The sequence below is a fragment of the Oncorhynchus mykiss genome, chromosome 9, assembly GCF_057628025.1.
Source record: "Oncorhynchus mykiss isolate SJ-2025 chromosome 9, ASM5762802v1, whole genome shotgun sequence".
In the NCBI taxonomy this organism is placed as follows: Eukaryota; Metazoa; Chordata; class Actinopteri; order Salmoniformes; family Salmonidae; genus Oncorhynchus; species Oncorhynchus mykiss.
Genome location: NC_143030.1, coordinates 30,204,096 through 30,210,007, shown reverse-complemented (window position 1 = coordinate 30,210,007; position 5,912 = coordinate 30,204,096). Strand labels below are relative to the sequence as shown.

Below are 5,912 nucleotides of genomic sequence, written 5' to 3'. Positions count from 1 at the left end.
CAGTTTTCTTTTACTTATACTGAAGTTAACTGTGAATACTACAGTATACTACAGTGACTACTATAGCAAAGTCTGCAAAAACACTACAACGATTACTGTAGTATTTATACCATAGTATACTACAGTATTTATTTTTATGTAGGTACATTCTGCATCAAATAAATACTATTTGTTTTCTTTCCAATACTATAGCGGCACTTGATTGAAATTTCATGGCACAATGGAACCAATGGTATAGTCCCAAAAATGCAAACCCAGTCCATTGGGCATGATCCAACATCAGCTTGGCATTAGATCTGAACTCAAGTCAGTCACTAAACCAATTTATTTTCCACTGCACACAGCACCCAGGGCGATATGACTAATTGACGATGCCAATGTGGTGTGATGGAAATAGGGTGATGTTAAAGTTGGGGATGAGGGAGGAGGGAGGAGGGAGGGATTGATTGATCTGGTCCTAAATGATAGAGGAATTGATCATGGCTGCAGGTAGTGGAGGAGTGATAGGGGACTGATAGAGGAGTGATAGGGGAAGGTAATGAGGAAGGAGGGAGGAGACACATTAGTGGTTAGAGTTACCGATGTGAGGGGACCTCTCATGCTGATTAAACTGGCTTATGAGGGCAGGGACACATCAGTCTACAGCTGGACCGAGGGGAAGGGAGGCCAAAATGTGTCCGAGGACGGACAATGGAGATCGGGGATGAGCGATGAAGCAGTAAAGCCTAGGTTGTGTCGTGGTATCCAGCCAAAAATAATATTTAGTGACATCTCTAATCTGCACGTATCATCAACAAATACCTGATCATTATAGCTGGGTCCTGACTAAATGAAAAAAAAAAAAACACTGGATAAACTCAGGATCCTATTCATAGACTAACTAGGGTCTGTCCTTCGTAATAGCCAATGGCACTTAAAGTCCAATCAAAGTTATAGGTACAATGGTTTTGACACTGATCTTATACTGTAACTGACCTAGACTTCACAATTAGGCTTAATCCAGTTTTGTGCTTCTAGAGCCACACATCATCTCTGATCCCAATACCCATTCACACCAGCTAAATAAATGATGAGGTGCTCAATTGTTACAGTCTTTAGAGTGGCCCTCTTTAAAGGACCCTTTTGTTCTCTTACGTTGTTAAGCTTGATGTGTTTGTGTAACCAAATCGACCTCTACCTCCGAGTGTGTGTGGCTGTGTTTATGGCCCATTTCATGTTTTACTGCTCAAATGAAGACCGATCACAGATGGATGAATGATTCACTTCACTGCATTTTTTTGTTGTTCTACCGGAGACAGTTTGAATTGACATCTTTCATTGTTTGGCTCAGTATCGCATACGCGCACGCACACCGTTTACTTGTTAATGAGATTGATGTGTCAGGTCGGGGGGGCTACAAATCCAGGGAAAATCAATGTGATGTTTTTAGCATTTATATGGCTTTCGCTCTTATATCACTCACTACATGTAGACGGAAGGGAACCTAAGAGCTATGCAGGCAGACATACTAATAAAATAAATGTGACTCACCACCTGGATTCGGGCTTATGTAGCAAAATTAGATTTTTTTTTTATATATATATTTTTTTACATTGGATAAAAGTAGACTCAGAGCTACAAAATGGAATATCAAACAGGCGTTTTTGAGGAACAATGGGAAGGTATTTCTACTTTGAAAGTTGATACACTTGTAAGCTCACTTTTTTCATTTGGTTTTGGTACCTACTAGAGAGCTCTTCTTTGTCTACACCCATTCAGCATTGTTCACACTCTCTTAAGCCAGCCCAACAGCCTCTTTAAGGATTCACATGTGAGGTCATGTGCTAAACAGTGAGTAGTGTAGTAAAGATTAAGACTAAAAGTGGTAGTAGCCTGCAATATGAACAATTCCAGGTAAACAGGAAGTGTCCAGATATAATTATTTGATGAATATTAGATTACGCTTACCCAGACACACTAAATTGATGGGTCATGTGAAAGAAATGCTTTTAACCCCCAGCCACATCCAGTGGTGGAAAAAGTATTACATTTTCATTCTTGAGTAAAAGTAATTTAAAATTCCTTATATTAAACCAGATGGCACAATTGTATTTTTTGTATACTTTTTATTTATTGACGGATAGTCAGGGGAACAATGTATTTAAGTATCAAAAGTATAAACCATTTCAAATTTCTTATATTAAGCAAACCAGACGGCACAATTATATTATTTTTATTGGCGGAGAGCCAGGGGCACACTCCAACACTCAGACATTATTTACAAACAAAGCATTTGTGTTTAGTGAGTCTGCCAGATCAGAGGCAGTAGGGATGACCAGGGATGTTATTTTGAAGGCTAACCGCAAAGTCCACTATTGTGGCTAATCCTTATTGTGGCTAGCTTCACATAGATGGGTCCGACCACCATTCATCAAATTAGAACTGTCTTTTAAATTAGGGTTATTTTAGATGATGACACTTCGCTATATAGTTAGCTAGCTAACAATATATCTACTGAAACAGATGTGTTATTTGACCCATCAAATAGTGTTATTTGACGTGTATCTTTATTGACACGCAACGACCCAAACGGCATTCCGTTAGAAATCCTGGTTGAGAATGAAATGACTGAACAAGACAGCACGTAAGTGAAAGAAATAGGTTTTGATGATGTTTTACTGGTAATGGAGACATACGTAAATGCCAATAAAATAACTTTTTGGTTAGTGTGGTGTGTGTAACCTTTATTTAACTAGGCAAGTCAGTTAAGAACAAATTCGTATTTATAATGACGGGCCAGATGATGCTGGGCCAATTGTGCGCCGCACTATGGGACTTTCAATCACGGCCGGATGTGATACAGCCTGGATTTTTACCAGGGACTGTAGTGACGCCTCTTGCACTGAGATGCAGTGCCTTAGACTGCTGCGTCCATGTGTGTGTTAACTATACTAGAATGCTTAAAAGGCCGATAAAATTGTAACTATCGATTATCAGTATTTTTTGGCAAGGAAAACATCGGAATTGGACAAAAATGTCATCAGTGCATCACTAATACAGACACAACAAAAAAAATACTTAAGTAGTACTTTAAAGTATTTTTACATCACTGCCCAAATGCCTTCACACCAGTACATTAGAATACTTTATATACTGTTACACATGCACATAGTATTTCATACATAAGTTAAGGCCATGCAACCTGAGTGAGTTTTTTTTTTTTGCACATGTACATGAACAGATCCATGCACCATATATTTATTTGGTGGACAATTGATACGGTCACATGATACTGTTGTGGTATGTCACAAAATCATGTTACTACCACACATCAATATTCATTTTATACAGTATATATTTCTAAGTGGATGGTCTCTACAGAAGGTGTAAATGGTACAGCCAAATGGTTACTTTCATAGTAGCAATATCAGAAATAGATAGTGTCAATATAAATAAAATACAGTATGTACAAGAATAATATTAATAACGATATCAGCGATAGACAAGGAAGTTATATGCTTACAATCAGGGGTAAAGTGGCTGAGCAGCAGGGATAAACCAAAAAATTGTAGCAGCAACGTATGGTGTGTGTGTTAGGAGAGAGTCATGTGAATAGAGGCACTACAGATAGTGCTGATGACTGGTCCGTCTGAACCGTGCATGAACAAGGGAATCTATATTCGGAGAGCCTGTTTCTGTCCAGCCCTTGACTTTGGTGTAGGGGATGTGATGATCCAGAAGAAGATTGGGAGAATGTCATATGGTCAGATGAAACCAAAATATAACTTTTTGGTAAAAAAAAAAAAGTGTCTGTCATAGTTGAAGTGTACCTATGATGAAAATTACAGGCCTCTCTCATCTTTTTAAGTGGGAGAACTTGCACAATTGGTGGCTGACTAAATACTTTTTTGCCCCACTGTAAGAATAACCTCATACAATGAAAATTATGTTTTACCTGAAGTGCTGGTACTGCTTGATCTGTGGCAGCGGCCTGAAGTACGGAGTCAGGTGTTGTTTCCAGCCATAGCTTTCCACCAGCACCGTACCATCCTCCAGTCCAATCAGCTGTGGGATGTTGACCCCTGTCGCAGTGCTGTCTTTCACAACACCAGCGATCTCAGATGAAGTGTTCATTCTGGTCTGTCTGAAGCAGCTTGACGTGGCCTTTGATCAGGAAGTGAAGGTCCAGATTGTGGTGGAGCTTGTGCATGGTCCACCAGGCACGATACCAGAGCACAAACTTGTTCTTGTTTTGGCCACTGCAGTTTTCACAATTCAGGTCCACACGTGTTTTCCCAACTCCGTAGTTGGTGAAGAAATGGTGCACGAAGTTGATGACTGCGCTGCTGCCTTTACTTACTTGTGATAGCTCTTTTTTTGATGACTGTATGACTGGTGGATTAGAGTCAGGCATGTTCTACTGATTGATGCTGAAAGACAAATTCCAGAATCAAATATTTCAGCATTATTATACAATAGATGCGAAATAGCATTCTGAGATAACATCACTACACACAGTTCATACAGGTAATGTTAGCTACTGTAGCTAGCCAGCCATCTAACATCAGCTGGCTAGATAAAAAGCAAGCTTTAACTAGCAATACAAACCGATTGTCAAAGCTAGCTAAAATTAATGGTTCAATGTCAGCTAACATTAGGCTATAACTCGCAATGTGAAATGGCATTCTGAGAAAACATCACTAACATTACACACACCTTATACACATACAGAAGTTAATGTTAGCTAGCAAGCCAGCCACCTAACCTCAGCTAACGTTAACTAGCTAAAAGCAAGCTTTAACTTGGGATCTTTTGTTTATACATGTCACGTTAATGTTAACTAGCTAAAAAAAACAACTATAATCCCAATCCATAGAGTAACGTTACTAGCAATACAATCCGATTGTCATAGCAAGTTAAAGTTAACCAAATAACGTTAGGTTTAATGTTAGTTAGCAAGCCAGCCATCGAACTCCAGCTGGCTAGCTAACAGCAAGCTTTAGCGTGCAATGAAAACAACTTTGACAAAATTAGAAACGTATAATATCTGAATCTGTAGCTAGATTGTTACCTGTATACATGGATGAAAGCTTCACGGCAGACTGCAACCCCTTTTATAAGACATCCTGTGTTGTTTCTGTTTAGTTTGCACAGCTTGTTTGGCTGTGTTATTTTCAGTGTGAGAGAGATTCAGCACTCGTCGTCCAGAAAGCAGTCCATCACAACTTTTTCCCACTGATCTTTGTCGATAGCGCCTGATAAATTCAGGGCAGCAATGTTATTGAGAGCAGTAGCAACATATTTGCAGTTCTTCAAGGCTAACATTATATCTTAAAAAGCGAAATAAAAAAATAAATGCAAAAATAAATTTAAAAAAAACACCTGCAGTAGGAAGTATTATCTTCGCTTTATGAGGAGCTCATTTTATTGACACAAGATGCAACCTAGCAGACTAGTCCAAACTCGTCTCTTGGCATGTCCAGCCCACTCATTATCTCAGCCCATCATGGCTAGCAGGAAGGTTGCTGACTTTCTCTGTGGCTAAACCAACCAGGCTCGTAATTTAACAATTGTATTGGTATTTACAGATGACATACAAGTTTGATATTAAGGCACATGAAAGTTCAAATGTCCGAGAAGGCATTTATGCCAAAAAACGCATTTTGATGAAATAAAAAAACAAATGACAAATTATGTTCTAAAGGCTCCCCTATGAAGAAGTGAAGCCTAGTTTCCTGAATCGGGTCACAAATGTTGGAGCCCTAGGGTGTTTTACAGACAACCGTGGATTTAGAACGAGGAGAAGGATGTGGGGAACTTACTTTTAAGACTACTATATTTGGCGATACTTGAGAGTTGGGTTGATGGGAAAGGTAGTAAAACCTGATCGTGCTCTTATGAGGTTGTGGGTGTTTAATGCAACCAAACCTCTG

General features: G+C 39.2%; 1 long non-coding RNA gene across 1 annotated transcript; it reads right to left on the bottom strand.

Annotated features, from left to right (window-relative positions):
- Window positions 1-3,186: 3,186 nt before the first annotated feature.
- LOC149980874 (uncharacterized) lies at window positions 3,187-5,366 on the bottom strand. The gene is made up of 2 exons (XR_016483192.1): window positions 5,051-5,366; window positions 3,187-4,409 (listed from the first exon to the last, which is right to left on the bottom strand). It is a non-coding gene; the product is annotated as an uncharacterized LOC149980874 (long non-coding RNA).
- Between the last annotated feature and the right edge of the window lie 546 nt (window positions 5,367-5,912).